Genomic DNA, 10,775 nt, shown 5'->3' on the forward strand with positions numbered 1-10,775 from the left:
ATAAAATGTTTTAAAATGAATGAAAGACAGAGGCATTATGAATATTTGGATAAAATGTTTAAATAAGCAAAAAGTCCACTCTCTATAATACACCAAATTCTGCGAAACAAGTTGCGTTTTGTATATTGGAACATTTTTATTCAAATTTTGCAGTTTAATTTGCAATTTTATTGCTAATTTTGTGCTACAAAATTCTTAAATATTAGAATCGAGGATTAAACACCCTAAATTCAAACCCGCAATTACACATTTCGATTCCCTAATTCTTCACTCAGTTTAACTGCTCATAAGTTCACGTGCCTACAATAATACATCCGACGGCCAATCTATAAATACCATTTCTCACATTATCGCATCACACAATAAACGGTACTGGATTTGACTGTCTAGTGATGGTACCCCGTTGCTTCTTTTCATCGCTCGCCCGGTTTGTTTTCCTGTGCTCTCGCTGGCTATTATTCGCATTGGTGTTGTTGCTTCACACCGCACACGCTGGCTGCATATATCGGCCAAACGCCAGCTACCTAACCTACCTGAACCGAACCAGTTTGTTTGCATTTATGTATAGTAAACGCTTCAAGCGCTGACTGTTCCCGTTACTGTGTGTGTGGAGGGGGGATAAATGGCTAAAAATAGCCGGATGGTATTTTAGAGCTCGCTTTTCAACGGCGGCCGTGTGGCCTAATGGAGAAGGCGTCGGACTTCGGATCCGAAGATTGCAGGTTCGAGTCCTGTCACGGTCGGTTGATTCTTTTTTTGTTTTGGGAAATTACCCACTTACGATGAAATTAAATTGTTCTTATTCTCAAGTTTTCTAAATTAAATTTTAATAAAATTTGACTTGATTGTTTACATAAAGTTAGCTAATTGCAACAATTTTGATCGAATTAAAATCGCATTTATCTTTGATATGGGCATAAAAATATATAAAAATGATTGGATCTGAGTTAAGTATACTTTTATTAGATTGCACATTTTGATAAGATTTAAATTGAATTTTGATCAGAAGTTTGACTTGATTATAGCAAGAAAAGCATTGGTTTTACAGCATATGAACGCATGTTGGTAAAAAGAAGCGACTATTATACTATATATATCTGTTCGGCACTTCATCTCATAGCTCCCATGTTCATCTCATAAAAAAAAAACAAAGTAATGAAAATGAATTTGATTTGTTTCTAATTAAATTTTTGTGATTTTTCAGCAATAAGCACGCTTGTTAACAAAAAGGAGCGACGAGATTGTTGTTGTATTTCTTAGTTTTGCTATAAGATGCAGGCCTGGTAGCGAGTCACTTTTTAGTGACTTGATAACTATTTTGAGGCTAGTCACTAAAAGTCACTATTTGCATCAAAAAGTCACTAAAGTCACTATTTTTCGGAAAATGGTCACTAAAGTCACTATTTTTGCATTGGCTATTGAAATAAAGTTCAAAATAAAAATCATGTGTACCTACTATTATTATCAGCCAAATCAAATGTGATTCTGGTAGCAATATGAATTTGGAAGATGTGCACCAAATAAGTGTGTTGTGAAAATCGTGAGGTTATTTCCGATTCTTGTCAACTATGATCTATTCCTTCACGAATGAAATTTGTGAAAATGCGGAAGGTCCCCGTAGAGCTGGGTAGACTCGGTTACGGTGTAAGATCTACCACGGTCACATTGTCAGATACAGGCAAATCCTGACCCAACGAGTACCTTCCCCAATATCCAAACTATGTGGTACTTATGAGAGTTTCGCAAAGTCGGGTGCCTCTCGTTAAGTAAGTACTAAATTTGTTAAAATGCGAAAGGCTGACCTCGAGTATAGAGTACAGAATTGAGGAGAATTGGAAGATCCACGTCTTTTGGTGAGCGTTAATACCCTTCAATAACAAAGATAGTGAACAGCCTCAGCCACTGAATTCAAAAATTTGATTGGAATAATTCAGAAACATTATTCTGTTTTTGTTTATGTATGTTAATTGGATTCTGTTTATTAACCCAAAAAACTAGTGTGGAGGTGAATGAATTGGTCGGATTTTTTAAATCTAAATAAAACAAAACTATTAAGTTTTTTTAACTCGAGATTATTTGGCCACCCATTTTTTAATAACTTTAATACTAAAGTCTGAGATTTAGAAATTATAGTTTATTGAAATTTCTGGATTTCTAATAAGATACCATGGTTTTATTGGATTTTCACAATTTCCCTCAGAATGCCACGTCGAGTTCAAAATTTCAAAAACTTCGTTTAAATTTGTTATTAAACCACAGTTTTAATAACGGATCAAATTGTATTTTTAAATTTTCGTTATTATTTTAATTACGTTATATTTTTCGAAAAAATGGTCCTACCAAAGATTCATAAGCTTTGTGAGTGCAAATAGTTCATTGTCTAGAAATCAATTAATTAGATGATTTAATATCATTCTTTGGAGAAAACTTTGTGCCCATATTAAATAATAAATGTTGTTGTTATTGAGAACATAATTTTGTGGCACAATTTGTAACTCACTACCTGTTCCCATGATGACGACGGTTGGATACTTTCTCGTGGTATTACTCAATATGGTACCATGGTCACATTGCTAGCTACTTGATGATCCAACGAATACCATCTTCAATATCCAACTTCGTGGTACTTATGAGTGTGTCGCAGTCACTGGCCTCTTGCTTCTATCCTCTCCCTTCTTACGGCAAAGATAGACGTGGCCAGTAGTAGCAATCCTCATGATTTTGTTGTTTTTGCCTTTTCTTGATTTCTGATAGCATTCTAGTTAAAGATTTCAAAAATAATAAGTACACTAGTTTGCAATCTACGAAGTATACCGTAACAATGCTAATGCATCTTGTAGCTCTATATCCAGTTAAAGACTTCATACAAAAGTCACTATTTGGTCACTTTTTCTGCAATAGAAAGTCACTATTTGGTCACTTTTTCGTCATCGGTGGTCACTAAAGTCACTATTTTGAACGGCATTCATCGCTACCAGCCCTGTAAGATGAATATATACGGAAAGATTGAAAAGTGAACAGTTCCCCTAAATAAATTAGATTTAAGCCTATTAGGATAGGAGAATTGAATCTAATTTGAATTAGTATTTATTTTGGTGAAGGCGTTACTTTGCCAGGTGTCGATTAGCTGGAGAAACATGGAAAGTCAAACATCCTCACTTTAAAATCGATTTGAGACTATTTCAGACGGTTTTTTAAACCACCACTTGAAGCATTTTAATCTGGGGTGTACCATAGTAAGATTCTAATTCATTTTATGGAAAATTTTGATTTTAACTTACACACTTGATTTTTTTACTAGGATCTCGCAAAATGTTGAACTTTTACCGAGATTCGCACAACCGTTCCACAGCAAACATGTTTTTGTCGAGATTTCTGTCAAAATTGCTGAAAATCAGCAAATATTTTTAATATCTAACAAACGTCATTTTTGCTGAAATTTCAGTTTTTTATTTTGCTGACGCACGGCTGTGCGGATTTTTGCCAAGCTGCAGACATAAAAACTAAGTGTGTAAACTTAAATGCTTTCCATCCAATCTTTTTTTGCAAGATACCTACCTATTTAGGCATTCGAAGAAAAAAAACATTTCGATCTCGCAAGATTCTGCTTTAAATAAGGAAAAATTTGATTGAAAATTTAAATTTTACAAATCTTTTCTTTCCAATCGCTTTTTTGCAAGATATACCGAACAGCGAGCTAGATAATCCGTAATTTTTCAACTGTCACTTTCAAGTATGTGTTTTATTTGGGAATATTGAATAAAGCCTCAAAACAAAGCAGTCCGAATGAGAATTAGTTTCTGCTCGTTGTAAAAAGTATAATTAATAGTAGTTTGTGCAACAAGTTGCAACAAGATGATTTTTTCAGCACGAGTTGTACGAGGTTTGCCGAGTTGGATAAATACTACGAGCGCTGAATTTTTTTATAATGGACTTTTTGGAATAAGAAAAATCGATTTCGAAAAAACGTCAAAAATATTCTCGCCATTTTTTTTTTGGATTTTTTTTAGTTGCACCAGATCTCGACGCTTCATGCATTTTTAAAATATTTGGCATCAAAAACAAAAATTTCAATTTCGAAAGATTCTATCACAAACGCCCGAATGACATAGATCCGAATTCCATTCGCCAGAATGACAAATGCCTGAATGCAACACATGCCCAAATTCCATTTGCCCGAATGGATCATACGCTCGAATGAACCACACGCCCGAATGGACTATTCTCCCGAATTGTTTATACAGTCCAACAGATTTTTTTTTTAAGAAGAATAATTTCCCAAGAAGAAGTGATTATTCAAGCTTCGCATGATGTCAATCGAAGAACCTCTCAACTTGACTAAACGATTGGCTCGGGCATTTGATACATTTGGGTCAATGGTCCATTCGGGCAAATGTTTTATTCGGGTGTTTGGTCTTTTCTGGCGAATGGAATTCGGGCGTTTGTCACTCTGGCGAATGGAATTCGGGCGTTTGTCACTCTGGCGAATGGAATTCGGGTTTATGTCTTTCAGGCGTTAATGATAGAACCTCAAACAATTCAAGTCCCGAAAGGTAATTTGTTTCAAAAGGTAACATTAGATCTCGACGTTTCATGCATTTCTAAGACATCCGATTTAAAATTTTTGCCGTACCCCCTCCGCTTGAGAAATTTCGTGTTTCAAAACAGTAGAACTTTGACCGTTTTGGTGAAACACTTAACGATGTCCGATTCAGCTGAAATTTTGCATTGAGCACTAATCGTTTTTGAAGTTCGAAAAGTCGACTTTTATTGGCCCCTTAATGGTCATAAAGCACCCATTTCACCCATTTTTTTGGTTTTGGTAGGTCGTTTTATCACACAAATACGAACTGTCGAGTCATTTGGAATAATGGCCATTTGGCATAACGGACATATAGCATAATTGTGAATATCGTCGTCGAAATTTGGTTTTGCTTTGTGCGGAAGGCAAAACGATCTGCCGGTTACCGTAATTTTGTTCTGCTTGGCGCGCGGGTGAGTAAATAAATCAGGTAGTGAAAGTTTGTTTCTAGTTCAGTCGTGTTTCTCCAGTAAGCATGTAACCGTTCGTAGCTTCAGCTCGTGGTTTAATTATAACCGGCGGCTTAAGCGCCACTTCCGGAATCCGGAAGACCACCGGTCGAGTTGTTTTGCCCAACAAATTCTCGACTTTTCTCCTCAGGGGTCACTCGAACGGTCGCTGGCTGAAACTTAAAATATTGCTTTGCACCAAGTTCTTCTCCAACTTGACCACCTCCCAAGTTACGTTACTCGAACTCTCAAACTCTTCCAACCCGCCAACTAATCCCGGCAGAAATTATGCAAAGCGAATGATCAAAGTAGACAACGGAATGATCTCTCAGCGATTACTCCAACTAAAAAACTACTCGATATTCTTACTCAAAATTTCGTGGGATTTATTTGTTTCGGGTTGAACTCATATTTGGAATTGGTACGGAAATGGAAATGTTTATCTAGATCATGGCCATGTCTACACACTAGCCACAAACCTGCGCAGGTTTTCTTCTTCGTCGACTTGCTGGATTTCGCCGGTGCGATGGCGGCGAACCGGTTCGGAACGATGGCGTCGAACCTGTTCGTGGTGATGGCGGCGACAGAAGAATCGCCTAGCTGCAGGATGGTGCGCAGCTGATGAGCCCGTGCAAGTATGGCCGAACTAAAGTTGCGAAGTGGGTGGCGGCTGGACGGAAGGCCTCCGATTTTATCGTGAGAGCTGCGTCGACGGATGTCGCTTCCCGGGTTGATTTTCCCCTCCGGACAAGGGCCAACGTATCTCCGCACGGCTTCGCTTTTTACGGCTATGACCGCCCGTGATGAAATGAACCTTCGCCTTCGGTTCCAATCCGGCACTGTGGTACGCAATTGGCGACGTATTTCACGCGCCGAGCTCTCCGAACGGTCCGTAGGGTTTGGAACGTTTTGGACCACCGTCGATTGATTGGCGATCGACGGTTCACTTTTCGCTTCACTCTACCCACGAAACTTCACCACACTTCGTTTCGCTACCCCGAAGGGCAGGCCTTGACGAGCGCACGGACTTCACAAAAAAACTCCTCCAAAACGGCGGAAATGCCGCAAACCCTTTTCGTCGACTCCGAAATTCCAGCCCGTACACTACACTATTTAAAATTAAAATTTGCGAGAGTCGGCTACACCGACAACAGAATAAAATCTCGACAAACTGAACTTTACTCAAATTCTCTAAATAAAATTCTTAAACTCGCAAAACTTCTAACTGCCAGCCGTTATGGAAGCGAAATGACAGAGTTTGAGTTTGTTCTTGAACAAGAAACCTTCTACAATTTAGCAATGAATCGCCTACTTTGAGCATGCTTACAGCGGCAAACTAGGAGTTAACTTTTTGAAATCAGTATGGCAAATGGCGAAGACTACATTCAAAACTTTACTACATAGAACATTTCAAAGTATCGTTGCCATATTGAATGTGGCTGTCGTCATAGTACTCAAACATCACAACATTTGGTCGAGACACAAACCATGTCGACGAATTGTTTTCTCGTTGACACGTATCGAATTTAATTTGAATATGAACATTATTTTACTTAAAAAGAAAAAAAAACGTCAAATGCTACAAATATTAAATTCAACTAAAATAAACGACACGTAAAAACTATTTTCAAAAACTTATTTACACTTGATTTTGCTTAAGGTAGCCTCACACCTCGGGATGTGGTTTTACATATGCGATGTTTTCGCGATTCGGGCACGGAAAATCAAAATCAAAATCCCGGCCCCATTTAAAATGCACGGGGACCAAAATCCGGCGGAAAATTTTCCCGAGGTGTAAGGTAGCCTTTAAAAAGATAAAAACGTCTGAAGCTACGGAAATTTACGTAAATTTAAAACGGTAAAAAACGTAAAACGTTACATGCAGAGTAATCAGCCGGTCTGCTTTGTGCGGGTGAGTGAATTAAGAGTTTGCAGTAGCCATCGAGCAAGTGTGGTTTTAGTCATCGGGAAAATAATAAAACATCTATGTTGTGCGCGATGGCTCATGCGTATGTATTGCGCTTTGCTCCGGTCGGAACAAGCGCGAACTTCGATAGTTTGCGGTAGCCATCGAGCAACTGAGTACAGAATGCTGCGCTTCCGTTCGGTCGTCCAAAACACGATTCTCCTCAGTTTTCACCGGGCGTGCATGTTTTAACTTTTTACTCGTCGCGAAATAGCGTATTAGTGTTATTTCCCATCCCATAAATCGCATCACTTACCGAAGTGAATCCAGATAAATTATCCTTTGTAACTAAAACGATATCCTATCCCAAGACAATCGTGGAGATGCAGAAGTATCCCGAGCAAAGCTTGAGAGCAAATCGATAACTTGTTTTGATGTTGTGAAATCGCCGAATATGATTACTTAATTTGATATCTTTTTGGTCATTTTAACGGTTAAAATAACAAAATGTATAGCAGAAAAATCTTACTGTGACATCAAATCGAAAACTATTCCTGCTATCGATGAGAGCAAATCGAAAACTTATTTTGATATTGATTTCGATAACAAAATAAGTACTCAGTTTGATGTCAGATCATACAATTCAGAAATCTACAGCAAAATGAGATCAAAATATGTAAAATATGTTTCCTACATGCTCTCATTATGTTTTCAGACTTTGCTCGGGATACTCGGTCTCTAGTAGCAACGATAGTCGGACTAACAATCCTTTCCTTCCTATATGACCGTAAGGACGTGGCCGGCGCCGTTATTGACTTTAAATATTTGAGCTCCCGAAACGTGTACATTGAGAATGGGTAGCTAATCCCAAGCCCCATTTATTGTGTTCTCTGTACAATTTCGCAAGTTCAGTCAATCACGGAGTAGCAACTACGAATTGTGCGGTCATAATGCTCATGCGACCCACTTAGTAGAATTCCATATTTCTTGCCAAAATGCATTGATTTTTAGAATTGGATTGCATTTGGATAGGATTTGGATTGGGTTGTGTTTGGATTGGATTTAGATTGGATTGTATTTGGATTTAGATCCGATTTGGATTGGATTTGGATATGAATAAGATTTTGATTGGATTTGGTTTGAATTTGGATTGTATTTGGATATGAATTAGATTTGGATTGGATTCTGATTTAATTTGAATTGGATTTTGAATGGATTGGATTTATGTTGGATTTAGATTGAATTTGGTTTGGATTGGACTTCATCGTATTTCCCAAAATCTCGTATAACAAATGGCCTTCATTGACATCGTTCTCCAATCATCGATTTATTACTTATGTAGATCCTAATTTAAAAGCTGGTATAGATTTATGGGACAAAACAGTGACAACAGTATAAATCAAGATTTGTCTGTTGCGACCCACCATTGATCAGATTTGTTCGTAATGAAGGATGTGATCCCTTCTTTAAAATTAGGTACTTGCCCGGATTAAGGCTATGGTGGATGTGATCACTTCTTTAAAGGTAGATGCCTATCTGGATTAAGGCAATGATGGACATAATCTTTTCTTCAAAATTAGATGCTTTTCTGATTTAAGGTAATGGTGGGTTCGGTTTAAGGCAATGATAGATGTTGAATGTGATCCCTTTTTTAAAGTAGGCACAATCTTGACTGGTTGAAGGCAATAGTGGATGTGATCCCTTCTTTAAAAGTAGGTACTTGTCCGGATAAAGGCAATGCCGGATGTGATCCCTTTTTTAAAAGTAGTTGCTTGCCCGATTTAAGGCAATGGTGAATGCGTTCCTTTCTTCAGGATGTCCATTCAGTCGGGAAAAACGGGAAAACCCGGGAATTGGACTTGATCGGGAAACCATGAAACCAATCGGGAAATTGAACTATCTATCAGATCATAAACATTCATTACCAAAGTTATGAACTATTTGTTTGTAATGTGTTAAATAACTTTCATTTAAAAATAATATGTCTGGCAATAGTGTGAGTCCCCATTTTTTTTTTCACCTAGTATAGGATTTTTGAAGCATGGTGAGTATTTTATGGTTTTTGTATCTATTACTGAGTTATAACGCTGTGCCTTTTAGAAGGAAGTACGAATTGCCCTCCTGACCTGTAAGATCTAACATATTTTGACGGACATCTTATTGTGCTTGTGGATTCATTAAAACAAGTTCTTTTTTTAATTACCGGAATTTAAGTTTGATCGTTTTTGAAGCTAAGTCTCATTAACATCATGTTGATGCTTTATGATTTGATTAGGTGGATTACATTGCTCTAACATCTATTATATTTTCTTTGGGATATTTGTCGTCGATTTTTGATCACTACTTATACACAAGTGAATCACAACATACATTTAAGTACATATCTACATCCTGGGCCTGAACCAGTTGCTAGAAATTAATGAGGAAATTTTTTGAGGAACTCGAAGAGCAAGGCATTCTCAATAGTTTCTAATATAACTTATTGATGAACATCTTCAAAAGATTCAAATTATGATAAATATTTTTAGATGATCATTTCATGAAAACCGATTAATCTTAGAGGAATTAGAAGGATTTGAGATTATTGTAGGAGAACTTGAACAGCTTTCGAATTATTTTTGATTAAATTTGTTAAAAAAAATCTGGGATTCTGAAAGAATTTTTGGTAATTGAGAAAATTTTAATTAATTAGATATTTTTTTAATCCAAAATATTTCTATAAGTTTGACATAGAAAATAAAGAATAAGTTCCCTAACTTTGAAAATGCTAATATTGAACATTTTCGAAGTTTAAATGTGGTAAAAAATCGGCATGAATAAACAATCCTGAAAAACAAAATTTAATTATTCAAGATTTTAACGCACTAGTTGAGATCGATTTAATAAAGTGTTTTTGAGCAGTGAAGGGTTTGAGTCTTGGAAGGTTAAACAACATCATCAATAAAATTCTGAAGCAATTCCTAGGGATTCTAGAGTTATTTATAGAAAGTTATTTGAGATTAATCCTGTCTTGAGGAATTGAGAGGAAAATCTAAGCCTAAGTCACTTCAAGAAGAAATTGTGCTTCTGCTTTTTTCTGTTCTATCAAAAGTTATATAGGAATTTCTTGAATTAATTGATTGATTGTCTTTATTAAAGAGACTTGCAGCCCTAGGCTGGCTCATCTTTGGAGATTCTCTGTTCTAGAATTAGAATCCACAAGAAATTATTGTTGATTCCAATTCATTCGATTCCGCATGTGACAAAACTGGGATTGATTCATACTGAACGGGTCCAAGAGTTTCCTAACCCTCCCTCTAATAAAACAAACACAAATATTAGCTGATTTCTTGTTGATAATATGATATTTTAGCGTAAGCTCCTCCAACCAACCGGGAATCTGAAAATCGATTTTGAATGGACACCCTGCTTCTCAAAAAGTAGGCGTTTGCCCGGTTGAAGATCCAAACCCCCGGATAAGCGAGCCGGGGGTTTCAAAATTGAAATTTTTGTGTGACTTATTTTATGGGTTTTCCCTTACCTATCACCCTCATCTGTATTACTCACGGGACTGACACTTGTATACCTCAACCACAGTTCATTTCGTAGTCAACATAGAAAATTCCGCACTGACAGCCATAAGAAGAATCATGGGAAAGAAAGAGATAGGTGCGTTCCACACTGACAGTTCCATAAACGACAAGCAGAAGGAACGAGACTGCATCTACACTACGAAAACACAACCAAAACATCAGACCCCCGGTATTACTGTCATGAATGCAATGAATGTCATGCCATAAAGCAGTCCTTGTCGCGCTTCTGAATTTTTGTAACCCCATTTTCATCCATTTATCACAGC

The 10,775-nt window shown here is 37.1% G+C and overlaps 1 non-coding gene across 1 annotated transcript; it reads left to right on the top strand.

Moving 5' to 3' along the window:
* The first annotated feature begins 670 nt into the window (after positions 1-670).
* Positions 671-743, top strand: Trnar-ucg (transfer RNA arginine (anticodon UCG)). Its single transcript has one exon. It is a non-coding gene; the product is annotated as a tRNA-Arg (tRNA).
* Positions 744-10,775: the final 10,032 nt, after the last annotated feature.

Source organism: Armigeres subalbatus, chromosome 1 (genome assembly GCF_024139115.2).
Source record: "Armigeres subalbatus isolate Guangzhou_Male chromosome 1, GZ_Asu_2, whole genome shotgun sequence".
NCBI classification, from domain to species: domain Eukaryota; kingdom Metazoa; phylum Arthropoda; class Insecta; order Diptera; family Culicidae; genus Armigeres; species Armigeres subalbatus.